Raw genomic sequence first — 15,777 nt, 5'->3', positions numbered from 1 at the left:
ATATTAATATTTCCACCATAAATAATTCAAAGAAACCTCAACCCAGCCTTTTCTTTCCAACCCTCAGAAATTCCCTGTTAGTCTATTTGGAATCAAATTGCAATATAACATTATTTTTACCCACAATTCTGAGACCTCATTGTGCTGTTAGCTGAATCAGTGTGACCAGCCCACCCCAGAGTAACTCTGTACCAGCACTGCTTTGGCAGAAGAGGGAATGGGAAGGGAGGCAGCGACATTGAATTTGGGGAGTTGTTTTCTAAAGCTATGTTTCTTTTGAAGGATGAGAACTGAAGTATTTATGGGAAACTAGAGAAGTAGCTTTGTGTTTTTTATACTGTTACACTCCACGAAATTTTTATTTAGGGGAATATAATCCATGGCTATTTAAGAGTACAAAGAAATTACATATGTTTGTCCATACTTAATATATTATTAATACTACAGCACAGGCCCATTACTAATATACAAGAATGGAAGAGTGGAAAGATTTATGGATCTTTTTAATCTGAAGGAGGGAAGGAAAGGCTTAAAAGCACAGCCAGGAAGAAGCATCTGGTGATTATATATGGCATGCAACATGAGATCTGGTATCAGCAAGGATCAGTTTGAGGGGCCGGGCTGTCATGTGAGAGGATAGTTAGAAAAAGTGTAATTTTCACATCCTTGAACTCAGCTGAGCCTGGCTTAGATTCTTATGACAAAGATAATACATGTTTAAAAGCACACACATTTCAATGAGAAAAAGAGATTTAGAATTGAGAGTTTTACAATAGAATATATTAATTTTTCATTTAGAAATTTTATAAAAGTTTTTAATGCTCTTTAGTAGATATTTGCTATTGTAGGATAAAAGTAATAAACTTGATTTGATTAAGGGACAAATATATACCTAAATATCACTGAACAACATTTAAGACTGTACTAAAATTGTTTTTCTAGAAATTGTTCTCCATGTCATAACCACTAGCAGTTAGAAAGGAAGCAAGGCTAATCAACAACCAGCTTCTTAACACAGAGTAGCTCTAAGTTCCTGTATTTAGACAAGAGTAACGTGTTTTCTTCCTTAAATCAAGATCCTGAGACCTGCACAGATCACCTTGCCACTAATAGCAGTCTTCAGAGTATGAATCACATTCCCTAATAGCCTATTGAATGATATCCTGCTTATATTATTAAAACTTTCCTTGTCAGGAAATACCAGAATTATTTTGATAGTTCCTGTATATTTCTAATTATGCAGTTTGTGTAGTTCCTGTATATTTCTAATTATGCAGTATAACATTTAATTACGCAGTTTGATATCCTGATATTAAAAATGTAACACAAGTATTTTTTTGTTAAAATTAATGACTAATATTGCATTGCGTAAATCAGTTCATCATTTTCTTACTGAACATTTGTATTACACTCAAATTTTTGCCACATATTACTGCCGTGATTGCTTTCTTCAAAGTCAAAGCAAGCAAAAAATTTTCTACATTTTAGATCAGTGTCTTTAAGCTCGATCCCTGCAGTGGAACTCCTGAGTCAAAGAATATTAACATTTTAAAGCTTCTTAATCCATACTTTCCAAAAGCATTACAAAAACAATCTATGAAAATTACATTCCTGTGAATAATGTAAGAGAATGCTGTTTCATTTGTTGGGACACAGAGAAGTTCCCTCACCCCATCTGGGTTCTTCTAAGGCTAGATGGACAAATTAACATCAGACAGATTAGTAGGAGAAAAGGCCAAAATATAATAGCATACATATGGGCAATTCACATGGCTGTGAATTTTAAAAGAATGATGGAGCAGACCAGGGATATTTATCCTGTGTTTCGGGACCTGGAGGATTAAGGAGATGGGGTGGGGTGTGTACTTTTCACAACAGACAAGGGTGGTTTCTTCACCCTTACTCTGAGAGAGTAAAGAAAAGACTCTCAGAGAGGACGGACCTATTCAGTGATAAACCTACAACTGTAGGATGCACCCCCCCACCTACAAAAAGCCCTAATTTTTCTTTTCAAGTTATTTTAATTTTTAAAATATTTCATTTGTGTAATCTATTTTTTTAATTTTATTTTTATATTCCCCATTCAATTGCAACCCCCTTATTTTGAGCCCATCCCTCCTTTCCCTGACCACCCCCCTATAGTATGTCTCTGGTTCATAGTTGTTTGTTGATTTTGATTTTTTCTTTCTTATAGTTATTCTTTTTCCTGGTCCCTTATTTAGGTTTTCTAGATTCCTGCTATGAGTGAGGCCATCCGGTATTTTTCTTTTTCTTTCTGGCTTATTTCGCTGAGCATGATCCCTTCCAGATCCATCCATGTTGCTGCAAATTGCATGTGTTTATCTTTTTTGAATGCTGAGTAATATTCCATGGTGTATATGTACCACATCTTGTTGATCCAGTCATCTATTTTTGGGCATTTGGGTTGTTTCTAAAGGATTTCTTTCTCTTCAAACTTGTTGGCATATATAAATGCAAATGATTTTTGCAGATTGATTTATTATTTTGATTAGTTTTTTTTAGTGAAGTATTTAGGATTTTCCATGCATATTGTCATGTCATCTGCAAATAATGAGAGTTTTACTTCTTCTTTTCCAATTTGTATTCCTTTTATATCTTTCTCTTGCCTGATTGCTCTCTTAGGACTACAGTACTATGTTGAATAGTAATGGTGAAAGTGGACATACTTATCTTGTTCTAGATCTTAGATGAAAAGCTTTCAATTTTTCACCATTAATTATGATGTTGGCTGTGGGTTTGTTGTATATGGTCTTTATCATGTTCAGGAATGTTCCATCTAGGGTTTTTATCATAAATGGATGTTGAATCTTATCAAATGCTTTTTCTGCATCTATTGATATAATCATGATTTTTGTCTTTCCTTTTGTTGATGTGATGAATGCATTGCCTGAATTTTTGGGTGTTGAACCATCTCTGTGTCCTTGGAATAAATCTGACTTAGTTGTGATGTTTAATCCTTTTGATGTATTGTTGGATTTTGTTTGTTAAGATTTTTTTTTTCATTTTTTTAAAAAGATTTATTTATTTATTTATACAAGCACTGGGTATAGTCAGAAGCGCAGGAGGGCGAGAGCATTCACCAGAGCCAGAGTGGGGAGCAGAGCAGGAAGACTGACAAAATACACTGCTCAGGGGAGCAGCGGGCGGCAGGAGAGGTCTGCGCACCATGTGGGACCCTCACCCGGAGGCCAGGGATCGAACCACCGGGGAGGCCTTTGTTAAGATTTGTTGAGAATTTTTGCATCAGTGTTTATCAGAGAAATTGGTTTGTAACTCTCTCTCTTTCTCTCTCTCCCTGTGTCGTGTATGTGTGTGTGTGTGTGTGATGTCTGTCAGGTTTTGATATTATTGTGATACTGGCTTCATAAAGTATGTTTGGAAGTTTCCCCTTTTTCTCTATTTTTGGAAGAGTTTGAGTAGAATAAATATTAGTTCCTATTTGAAGGTTTGGTAAAACTCACTACTGAAACCATCTGGGCCTAGATTTTTGTTCTTTGGGAGACTTTAGATTATTGTTTCAATTTCCTTGTCTGTGATTTGTCTGCTCAGGTTTTCTTTCCTCTTGGCTCAGTCTTAGAGGGTTATACAATAGATTGTGAAAAATTTCTCCATTTCACCTAAGTTATTCAATTTGTTGGCATAGGTGTTCATAGCAATTTCTTATGATCTTCTGTATATCTGAAATGTCTGTTCTAATTTTTCTTCTTTCATTTCTGATTCTTTTTATGAGTTTACCCAGAGACTTGTCTATTTTCTTGTTATTTTCAAATAACCATCTTTTGGTTACATTGATCCTTTGGACACTGATTTCTAGTTCATTTATTTCTGCTTTAGTTCTTATTATTTCCTCCTCCTGTTGATTATTGTTTGTATTGGTTGTATTTTTCTAATATTTTCAGGTGAGTGGTAAGGTTTTTATTTGAGCTTTTTCTTGGATCTTGATGTGGGCTTGGATTTCTATACACTTATTTCTTACTACTGCTTTTGCTGATCCCAGAGGTTAGATAGGTTTGGTCATTATTTTCATTCATCTCCAGATATTTTTTAATTTCTTCTTTGATTTCCTCTTCATCCAATAGTCATTCAGAAGTGTGTGTTTAATCTTCACAGATTAGAGGTTTTTCCTGCTTTATTTTTGTGGTTGATTTTTAATTTGATACTGTTGTGATCAAAGAAGATACTTGATAGGATTCAATCATCATGAATTTATTGATTTTTTTTTTGTGGCATACTATGTGGGTTCATTCTCTAGATCACCCTGGAAAATGTTCTGTGTGTACTTGAGAAGACTATGCACTCAGTTTATTAGGAGTGCAGTATCTTAGTAAGGTCCATTAAGCCCGTGTGTCCTAATTCCTCAACTAATGCTATTGGTTCCTTGTTTATTTTTGTCTGGTTGATCTGCCCATTGGTGAAAGCAGAGTATTAAATTCTCCAGTGATTGTTGTCTTGCTGCTATTATCTGGTTTTTAGATTTGATAATTGTTGCCTTATATATTTTGATGCCCCTTTGTCTGGTGTGCATATACTGATGCGTGCCATGTCTTCCTGATGTATTGATCCCTTAATCATTACATAATGTACATCTCTAGCTTTTGTTACCTTTTATAGGTGGAAGTTTTATCTGATATAAGTATGAATGACCCTGCCTCTTTCTGGGCCCCATTTGCCTGTAGGATTACTTTCCAACCTTTTACTTTGAGTCTGTGTTTATCTTTGGAATTCACATGGGTCTCCTACAAACAAAAGAAAGTAGCATTTTGTTTTTTGATCCGTCTGGCTTTTCTATGCCTTTTGATTGATGACTCCAGTTCATTTACATTTAGTGTGATTATTGATATGTGAGGATTTGTTATTACCATTTGGTTTTAGTGTTCAAGTTCTTTCTAGTTCCTTGTTCATTTCTTGGTGAAGTTTCCTTTCTTCGATTTAGGTAAGAGTACCCCTTTCAATATTTCATATAGGGGAAGTCTGATGTTGGCAAACTCCCTCAGTTTCTTTATGTCTGAGAAAACTTTTATTTTTCCTTCATATCTGAAGGAGAGTCTTGCAGTACAAAGTATTCCTGCTGGTAATTTTTTTCATTGAGTATTTTGAATACTTTGTTCCGTAGGGTTTCCTCTGAGAAACCTGATATCAGTCTTAGGGCACTTCCTGTATGTATTATCTGCTTTTGCCCCCTCACCATCTTCAGTATTCTTTCTTTGTCTCAAATTCTTTGAGTTTCAAAACTTTGTTACTTAGTGTAGGTCTCATTGCATTTAGATAACCAGGTGTTCTTTTAGCATCATGAACGTGTATATGTATTTCCTTCTCCAAGTTTGGGAAGTTTTTCTTTTATTTCTTTAAATAAATTCTTTCCCTCCTCTTTCTCTTTCCCTTCTGGGATACCCAGTTATCCTTATGTTGACTTTCCTAATGGAGTCAGATAGCTATCAAGTGTTTGTTCATTCTTTTTTCTTCGTATTTCTCTTTCTTCTCCCACCTGTCTCCTCTGTGTATTGTGATCATCAAGATTTGGGTCTCCATGTGGTCTAGTCTGTTTCCATAATTTTCTGTAGAAGTTTTTAGCTCCTGCAACTGCCTTATTATTCTTTTGTCTATATCTTCAGTTTCTAATTTCTGTTCATTAATTGTATTTCTCAAATCATTTTCCCCTTTTTCTGAATTTGCTGCATTTTCTTCCATTTCTTCCAGTTTTTTTTATCATAGCAATTTTGAATTCTCTATCTGATAGGAAGATAAGATCTTCCATATGTTTGTAGTTGGGTTCTAGGGAGTTGTTCCCTTGTTGTGGTGACATGTCCTTGAGGTCTCAAGTTCCTTGTGTCTTGTTTATTTGTCTGCCTGATTTTGCTGTGTTAGAGTTTCTCCTCTGGAATTCTGTATTCTCCAGCAGTAGCAAATTTTCTTCCCCTGCCAATGGTTTCTGGTTCTCCTGCTTGCTGAGAAACTGGTCTTCACTTCTCTAGCTTCATTCTAGATGTGACTGCTCCCTCCAGGTATTTAACCTCAGTACTCCCAAGGGAAGCAATGTCTCAAGGATCTTTTCTGGCATCCATCTTCTCCCCCTCTCTCTTAGCACTTAATTTTAAGGTTATTCTATGATAGATCCTGGATCATGCACTCTAAGTTAGGACTCTTGGTTGTTAGTGCTGAAAATCTAACTTGAACCCATTTAGGGAAACATATTTAATGAATCATAGATTTTAAGGAAAAACTGAGCCAAAGGGGGCCTCCCTGGTGGTGCAAGGGGTTAAAGCACCACACTATGAAGCAGTCCACAGCCTCGGCAGCATGAGTTCAATCCCCTGCTGGCCAGGGAGCAACCCACATGGCAAAGCAGACCTCTCCTGTCTCGTCCACTGCTCCCCTCAGCAGTGTGTGTCAGTCCGTCTGCCTGTTCTGTTCCTTGCTCTGTGTCTGGTGAATCCTCTCACCCCCCACATCTCTGGCCTGCATCCCAGCCCTTGTACGCATAAATATATAAATCTTTAAAAAAAAACTGGACTAAAGGAAGGACTAATAAAACTAGACATCAGGAATACCCTGAATAAAGGACATACCTACTTTTAAGATTTTCTTTTGGTTTTTTTTTTTTTTTTTTTTTGGCATGCTCACTTCAACTCCTAAACTGTACATCTTAGCTGACACCTGAGAGAGACTGACTATTTTCTCAAGTCCCAAGGAAAAAAAAAATCTTAGAGAACATCTCTGATGGACCCAGTTAAGGAGTGGGTCCTATGATTGGTTGAAATTCTAAAAGTGGAGTGGAAGGAAATAATTCCTTGCATAAAAGATAAATAATTTCAAAGAAAGGGAGTTATATTGATTGGATAAAACAGCAGGTAACTACTGTATGAAAAAGAGAGAATACCCAAACATTTTTATATGCTTTTCCATCTTTTAACATTCATTGCTATAAGAATATTTGTCAACAACTACTAGGTTGCCAGATCTAGGGAGGATGTAGGGAAATAAGAAACGTAATTTCTTGCACTAAAGAGAAAGTAGTATACTTTTTATTAAGAAACTTAAAATGAAGATAGCAATTTCTAAAACAGTATTTTATATAAACAATGTGTTTTTATTAAAAGCACTTTAAAATAATAGCGATCAATTTTTCTCCAAATTGTGTACTATTCACTTACCTTCAAGAAAAATTTAATAAAACATTTTACCTCCATTTAGTGAAATTAAACATTAACTTTACAATACAAAGTTACATCTATGTTTTTATTAGTCAATGTTATAATTTTTACCTTCTGCTTTTGCACCAGTAAAGTTTAAGATTATCATATTTAGTCAAAGGAAGAATTATTTTTTTAATAGATTGTTTACATATTGAAGAGACCAGAGCGAGGATAAGTGAATCATCAAAGACCAAAGAACACTCAAGTGAGATTAATTAAGTTGTGTAAATTTAAAAAGTAATAGCGAGGTAACTTTCTTCCTCTCTGTTGGAAGGAGGTAGAGAGACAGAAACAGAAGAGAAAGGAGAGAGAGGAGGGGGATGAGTATGAATATGGCTGTGTGGTATTAGAGACAATGATTTCTTGTTTATCAGGGGTTTGAGATCCCTCCCTGTTAGCAAAGGTAGATATTCCTTATACTTAAGTCTGTAGTGGGGCAGTATCTGTTAGTGGGTATCAAGTTTTTAATGTATGTATTTATGATCATGTACTGAAGGCAAGTTGATAATGAACAGAATAATGACTCTTTGGGATAAAATTAAAGCTACTTTAACAAAAGGATATATTTTAATAACTGAGAACTCTCCAAAGGAAGATATAAGTAGTGTCACTAATTTTCTAAATAAAAGTAGGCTTCCACTCAAGAGGAAATTAAATATTTGTGTTCATAAGTAATTTTTTGACCTGTTGCTGTTTTTCTAAACACTTGTCTATTGGTGTGTTCGTAATGTTTCTGGTCCTGTGCCTTCTCCTGTTGACATAGTTGAAATTATCATAGCATCTGATAATAAGTTTAAAAAGTTGGGTTTCTGCTTCTAGGGTTTCACAAAGGATTATGACTTGTCTCTGCAAAATAACAGTTCATTTTGTTTTAGCAAATCTTACATGATTTATCTGCTTACATATCTAGGCTCTCCAACCCTTATTCACTCCTTCTTGAAAGATAATTTAACTTAGGGAGTGGTTATTCCAAAGGAGCAGTTACTGAAGTTACTTCTTATATTGGGAGTTGATGTTAACTTCTGAAATCCATTTCCCAAGAACTCTTGAAGTACTGTCTTGTTTTCATTGACTTTTTTGTTGCAGTACTCTTTCCCACTGATATTTTGATGCCTTTGCCTGTCAGATCTTAGTAGGATGCAATCCTGAATATCCCCCACTCATTTTTTAGACCCTGAGTTTTCCCTTCTGTTATATGAGATTGCTACAAAACCAGTTTGAGGGGAAGAATACAATAAACAAATCCCTAGAACCAGGAGTTTGATTTTTTTGTAAAAAGTGTAGGTTATAGGTAGTACAATTCCCAGTGCTATGTCAGTTTTCTGGAAAATTGAAAATTGAAGGGGAATTTTAAAATATTTTTCGTTAGAATGTTTTCATCATGAGTAATATAAATGGATGATCAAAATGAAAATAGCTAAGAAAAGTCTATAATTCCTTTTCAACTTGTTTTACAAGACTTTGATTCTCACACAATCCAATTTAATCAGGTTGGCTAAGGAAAAAACAGGGAAATAGGTAAGACTAATAAATGTATTTTTCTTGTGGTTGCACTGTCAAGATGGTTGTACTACAAGTCCTCTAACTCACACAGTACAGGACTCTCTCCTTTAGAACATGCTGTTAGTCCCTCTATTTTCAGGAATGCCCTCTGAATAAACAACAGCTTGTCCTCACATCAACACAATGTTCACATTCTGTGTAGAGTTATGACTGTTAGGGAAAATCATGTGCCTGCACAGTACATGCTGTATGCAATATTATGTGAATTATTTATTTTATAAAGCTGACACAATATATACAGTAAACATGAACATTAGTGCCTTTCCATGCATGTCATTTTAAATCACATTAGTTTGTTTTGAAAGAAGTCAGGTAGACTTAGCATAGCCAGAACAGAATGAAGGAAAGTAACTTACCTTCTTAGGGATTATTGTCAGTAAACTTGGGATGTTATTCATATGTTGCATTAATTTTGGGATATATTTTTTAAAATATATAAAAAGGAAGGTGTTTTTGTAAAAATAAATTTTATTTAATTCAGCAGTATACCATGTAAGCTTAAATCTTCTAATACGGATTTTTCCCCATGTACCAACCTTAAATATGCTTATATATAAATAATGAGACCGTGTAGTTTTTAAATACTGATTTTATTTCTATAATTTTTTATCAAAAGTGTAACCTATGGAGAGAAAATGCACAAATAAATATGCATGTAACTAAATTAAATTTTATAACATAACTCTCCTATTTAATAAGCACCCAGATCATGAAATGGAACACTCATATCCCCTCCCCCTTAGAAGTTCTTTTGTACCTTATTGTCAGTCACCCCAAAGGAAACTACTATCTTGACTTTTAACATCGTAGATTAACTTTGAATTAATTATATTAACTTAATATTATGCTGATTAGTAAGTGAAATCACATGGTATATATCTTTTCATCTGATTTCCTTCGCTCAACATCATGCTTATGAGGTGCATTCATGCTGTGGGCAGCAAATGTTCATTCATTCAGTTTTCCATGGCATCAATATATCACAATGGATTTATGTGTTCTACTGTGGGTGGACATCTGGGCTGTTTCCAATTTGGGGTTATTATAATTAGTGCTGTCATGAACATTCTTGCGCATGCCTTTTCGTGAATACATGAGCACATTTCTGTTGATTATGTTCTAGGTGAGGAAATTTTGGGTCATGATGTTATTCATCTTACCAGTTTCAGTAAATTTTACTATTTCCTCAAAGTAGCTGTGTTAATTTACACTCCCTATAGGAGTGTTTGGAATTTCTTATTAATCTGTCAATTACAGCTTGTTTTTATTTTTTCCTTGAGCCTAATTAAGTCTTGGTATTCTTTCAAAGCCAGGGCCTACAGATCTACTTTATTCCTTTTACATTTTTTTTGTATAGTATTCCATAGGGCCCTGGATTGTTTATTACTCTAATATTGAGCATGAAGGTTGTTTTCTTTTTCCCACTAAAAATACTTTATAACTTCCAAACTTTAAAATACACCCACCATTTTATAACACAAAGTATACTACAAATGCATTTGACATGCACAGATTATTCAGTGTATATGTATAAATGATTCTTCTCTTAACTTTTTATTTTGACATAATTTTAGTCTTACAGAAAGTTAGAAAAATATCAGTAGTTCAGAGAGTCCCTATCTATTACCTTAATATTAACTTGTTATACAACCATTGTACAAATATAAAAATGTTAATCACTTGGCTAAGGTGTTTTTGTGAGTTTTCTCCACTGTAAAGTTGTTATTTTTCCCTTTGCAATTAGTAAGTATATTAATTACTTAACTCAGTAATTCTTTGAAAATATTCCAATAATTTGTTTCTCCTCAAACTTACACCCACTTTTAAGCACCCAACAATAAGACTTTGCCTGCAGTAGTTACTATATTCTTCTAATGATGATCTTTCCTTCATTTATTAATTGGAATCTCTTTGGAAGAAAGAGCTATCCCTTCTCACCCATTTATTTAGCTATTCAGTTATGTATTAATATTACTTTTGTTTTGTGGGTTATAACTCAATACTGTAGTTACTTTGTTGCTCAGCCGGTCCAGTTTAGGCCATTGGGAGTCCTCCCTGCTTGCAACCTTTTAGTGCCTCTGTGTTCCTTTGAGTGCTACCTTAATTTCTGGCACCGCAGAATGTTCTAGGCTCATCTGAAAATTTCCCTGCTTCACCCAGTCTTCCAGTATGCCTTAATGTATTGGTGAATGGTATTTAGGAAACAAGAGCTGGGCATTGGATATGCTCATTGCATGGGGATAGTGTTGCTTCTGAGCATTCATTGTTTTTGTCATTTTTGCTTCTCTAGGATCATAACATTCAGACAACAGATTCATTGTTTTATTAAATAAATGCATACAAAGCTCTAATTTTTTCCTGTGAGTACTTTGATTATATAGTGTTTCTATTATCACTTATATCTAAATAGTTCAAAATTTCCATTTTTATTTTCTTTTTGGTCCAAGGTTTATTTAATGTATGTTTAAATTTTCATGTCTGTAATTTTTTTAAAAGATTTATTTATTTATGCGAGCCTCCCCAGTGGAGCAGCTGCCCACAGCCTCTGCAGCGCCGGTTCGATCCCCCGCTGCTGGGCGAGGGTCCCACATGGCGTGCAGACCTCTCCTGCCACCCACTGCTCCCCTCAGCAGTGGACTTCGTCAGTCTGCTTGTTCTGCTCTCTGCTTTGGCTCTGGTGAATTCTCTCACTCTTCCATGCTTCTGACTGTACCCAGTGCTTGTATAAACAAACAAACAAACAAACAAATAAATAAATCTTTTTTTTTAAAAAAAGATTTATTTATTTATGCATATAAGATCTGGGGTACAGGCCAGAGGTGTGAGGGGTGAGAGGATTCACCAGAGACCAAGTGGGGAGCAGAACAGGCAGATTGACTGAAATACACTGCTGAGGGGAGCAGCGGGCGAGTCAGGAGAGGTCTGCTGAGCCATGTGGGTTGCTCCCTGGCCAGGCATTGAACTTGTGCTGCAGTGGCTGCGGGTAGGTTCATAGGTTGTGTCATAACTCCTTGCGCAACCAGGGAGGCCCTTTAAATATTTTTGACTGCCTTTTTTTGGTTGCTTTTTCATGAAATTTTATAGTGGGCAGTGAATATGGGTATATTATTTTTTTCCTCTTTTTAAGATTATGTTAAAATTTCAGTTGTGATTATTTGGTCAATTTTTGTGATTATACTATGTGTTTGTGGAAAAAATGATAGATATGGTTCCAACTATATTCACAATTAAGCTTTTAAATTATGTTATTAAACCCTCAATATTTTTACTTGTTTATCATGTCATTGTGACCTTTACATTTCCGTGAGAAATATCTTAATACCTCCCATTCTGATTATTAATTTGCTCTCAATAGATTTTTAACAGTAAAACAATATCTTGAGGCTATGTTTTCAATAAACTGTGTGTGTGTGTGTGTGTGCGTATGAGAAAGAGAGAGAGAGAGAGAGAGAGAGAAATAAAAACAGGGAGATTATATTAAAGTTGACTTCTGTAAGGCCTCCCTGGTGGGGCAAGGGGTTAAGCACCGCACTATGAAGCAATCAGCAGCTTCTGCCGCACGAGTTCGATCCCTGGACGGCCAGAGAGCAACACACATGGCGAAGCAGACCTCTCCTGTCTCATCCACTGCTCCCCTCAGCAGTGTGTTTCAGTCAGTCTGCCTGTTCTGCTCCCCGCTCTGTCTATGGTGAATCCTGTCACCCTCCCGCACTTCTGGCCTATATCCCAGTTCTTGTATGCATAAATAAATAAATCTTAAAAAAAAAAAGCTAAATAAGAGTCAAGTAGAAAAGGTGAATACATTTAAAAAAAATAAAGAAAAAAGAAAGTTGACTTATGTAACAATGACATTTACCTGCCATGACCCAAGTACTTCCCTTGCTTATTTCTGAGAACTTTGGCAAGGAAGCTTATACTAGATAGGCAGGAGATTAGGGACATCGCCTCTGGAAGAATGAGTGGATAGAAAGGAATGATCTGTGGATACTATCAAAACAGCTGATTCCCCATTTGACCTCCCCACAGTGAAGCCCATTTAACATTTCCTACACATACATAAACACAAGCTTACAGATGGCATTTCAGTGTTTCATTCATTAGCGTTTCAAAGGAAAAATAGTATAATAAGTAGGGCCTCCCTGGTGGCGCAGCGGTTGAGCGCTGGGTTGCGAAGCTGCCCGCAGCCTCTGCAGCGCCAGTTCAATCCCCGGCTGCTCCCCGGCCACCGGAGGAGGGTCCCACAGGGTGCGCAGACCTCTCCTGCCGCCCGCTGCTCCCCTCAGCAGTGTACCTCGGTCCTTCTGCCTGCTCTGCTCCCCGCTCTGGCTCTGGTGAATTCTCTCACCCTCCCGCGCTTCTGACTGTACCCAGTGCTTGTATAAATAAATAAAAAATAAATAAATCTTTAAAAAAATAGAATAATATGTAGTATAATCAACACAGATTTAAAAATTACCAAGCTTTCATCATGTGTGTTTCATTTGTCTTTTTTTTCTTGTTTGTTTGCTGAAGTAACAAGATGTAAATCCTAGACTGCATGCTCTTTTCAGTTTACTTATTTCAGTGTGATGTGCCATTTTCTTAGATAACAATAGTATTATTATCCTCATATTAGCAACAGTTCCTCCATATTATTCAACTCCCAATCCTTAAGCAAAGTTCCTCAATTCTTAAAAAAATTATTTTATTGGTTTGAATCTGGTTCTATACAAGGTCACTTTTCTTATTTCTCTTTTATCTAGAAAAACACTCCTTTTTCTCGGTTTGTCATCATTAATTTGTAGAAAGCTCAGTTGTCTTTTTTTTTTTTTTTTTTTTTGTGGGACCCTCGCTAGTGGCCAGGGAACGAACCGGCACTGCTGAGGCTGCGGGCAGAGGCTGCGGGCAGCCTCGCAGCCCAGCGCTCAACCGCTGCACCACCAGGGGAGGCCCTCAGTTGTCTTTTACAAACCTCATTCCTTTAAAAAATTTATGCATACAAGAACTGGGGTATAGGCCAGAGGTGTAAGGGGTTGAGAGGATTCACCAGAGACAGAGTAGGGAGCAGAACAGGTGAAGATACTGAAATATACTGCTGAGAGGAGCAGCAGGTGAAACAGGAGAGGTCTGCTGCACTATGTGGGTTATCTCCCTGGCTGGGGATCAAACTCATGCCGCAGTGGCCAGTGATAGCTTGATAGCATTGATACTTAAACCCTGCACCACCAGGGAGGCCCTGCACACTTCATTCTTAAATATGAGTAGACAACAAAGGATCTCCAGACTTTTGAGGGAAAGTTCACATGTGAAAGACAAGAAGTAATACAAAGGGGAAAAAAAAAATCCCAAAGTAGCAGAAGCAATGTAATGAGCTGAAGAGAACTATAAAAACGCATATAATTGATACTCTCAGAGAAATTGTATTCATGAAACAAGAGCAAGGGTAGTAAAAAGAAGACCTTTTGAAGAATAAGAAATGATTCTTGGTAACTAAAATACGATAGCAGATTTTTAAAAATTTAGTAGGCATGGAAGATTAATAAGGATAGAACAAAATGTCAAAATTAGAAAAATAGTAAAGAAAGGATGAGTAAATCAGAAGACCTCTCCAGATGATCCCATATCCAAAATGATAGAAAGGTGTTCCAGAAAGAAAATAGAAAAGTGAAGGAGAAGGGCTTATTTTCCCTAGGGGAAAAATTTTAAAATCAAAGAACATCTATTTCCAAAGCAAATATTCACCATGTGCCCAGCACATGGAATGACAAAGAATAACATGATATATTAGAATCAAGTTTAAGAATAAAAGTGAAAATAGAAAAGTTTAAAACTTCTGAGGCAGGGCATGGAGGGGGAGCACATACCTTGTGTCACACAGAGAAGTAGGAATTGGAACGTCCTTGGACTTTCCAGAAGTGGCGCTGAACACGAGGGAAACAGTGGAACAGTGTTCTTATTTTCCAATGAATATTTTTCTCATATATGATTCTTTATTCAGTCAAACTGTCCAGTCTGAGATTAAAATAGACATTTCATACATTCAAGGTGTCAGATTTATGTCCCATGCACAAAAAGCTCCTGGTATATTTATTCCACCAAAAGGAATAAACCAAGAAAGAAGAAGGCTTTAGAAATAAGACATAGGAGATGAAAGACAACTGAGGACAGACATTCCTGACATTTTAAGGAAGTCACTGGTGACAGAAGTATAGTAAACTAGAGCATAACCAGATTGGAAATGGGAAGGGTGAGCTCTGGAAACTCTCCTGAAAAACAATGTAGAAGGATTATTTGCAGTGTTTGAAGATTTTGAGAGAGGAAAATCATACCTCTGTCAGATTCAGAAGTATCAATGATAGGTATAAAGAAAACTCAGAAGAAAATGAGATGGTCTTTAATACAGTGACAATAAAAATTATAGGAGAAATAAAATGTGATCATGGCACAATAAGTAGCTTACTAGTGAAGCATAATGTAAATATTAGATAAAGAGATTGAATTTTATCAGGACCCTGAGTTATAAGTAGCAGAAACAGATCTTAACTGACTTATAATTCAAATGAGAGTATCTAAAATAAAATAAGAAATGATAGCATATACATTTTATTTAGCAATGCAGAGGTAAATGATGAAAGAATGAGGAAAAAATATGAAAGTAGTTCTTTTTAAGAGTGAAAATCAGAGTAAAGGCAAATGATTACTATTTTTTCTTAGAACGTTTAGTAACATTTGACAGATTATGGGCATGTCTTACTTTTTTTTAGAAAAAAAATTTTTTTTAAAGATTTATTCTTTTATACATACAAGAACTGGGGTACAGGCCAGAAGTGTGGGTGAGGGGGTGAGAGGATTCACCAGAGACAGAGTGGGGAGCAGAACAGGCAGATTGACTGAAATACACTGCTGAGGGGAGCAGCGGGCAAGTCAGGAGAGGTCTGCTGCGACATGTGGGTATCTCCCTGGCTGGCCGGGAATTGAACTCTTGCTGCAGTGGCTGTGGATAGCTTCATAGATTGCATCT

At 36.1% G+C, this 15,777-nt stretch overlaps 1 protein-coding gene across 8 annotated transcripts in view; it reads left to right on the top strand.

The window, feature by feature from the left end:
- Nucleotides 1-15,777, top strand: part of LEKR1 (leucine, glutamate and lysine rich 1) — a 129,903-nt gene that overhangs the window by 32,888 nt on the left and 81,238 nt on the right. The window lies entirely within an intron of this gene.

This window comes from Talpa occidentalis, unplaced genomic scaffold (genome assembly GCF_014898055.3).
Source record: "Talpa occidentalis isolate TD23 unplaced genomic scaffold, MPIMG_talOcc4v2.1 talOcc4.4, whole genome shotgun sequence".
Classification (NCBI taxonomy): domain Eukaryota; kingdom Metazoa; phylum Chordata; class Mammalia; order Eulipotyphla; family Talpidae; genus Talpa; species Talpa occidentalis.
This window is presented reverse-complemented; position numbering and strand designations above follow the sequence as displayed.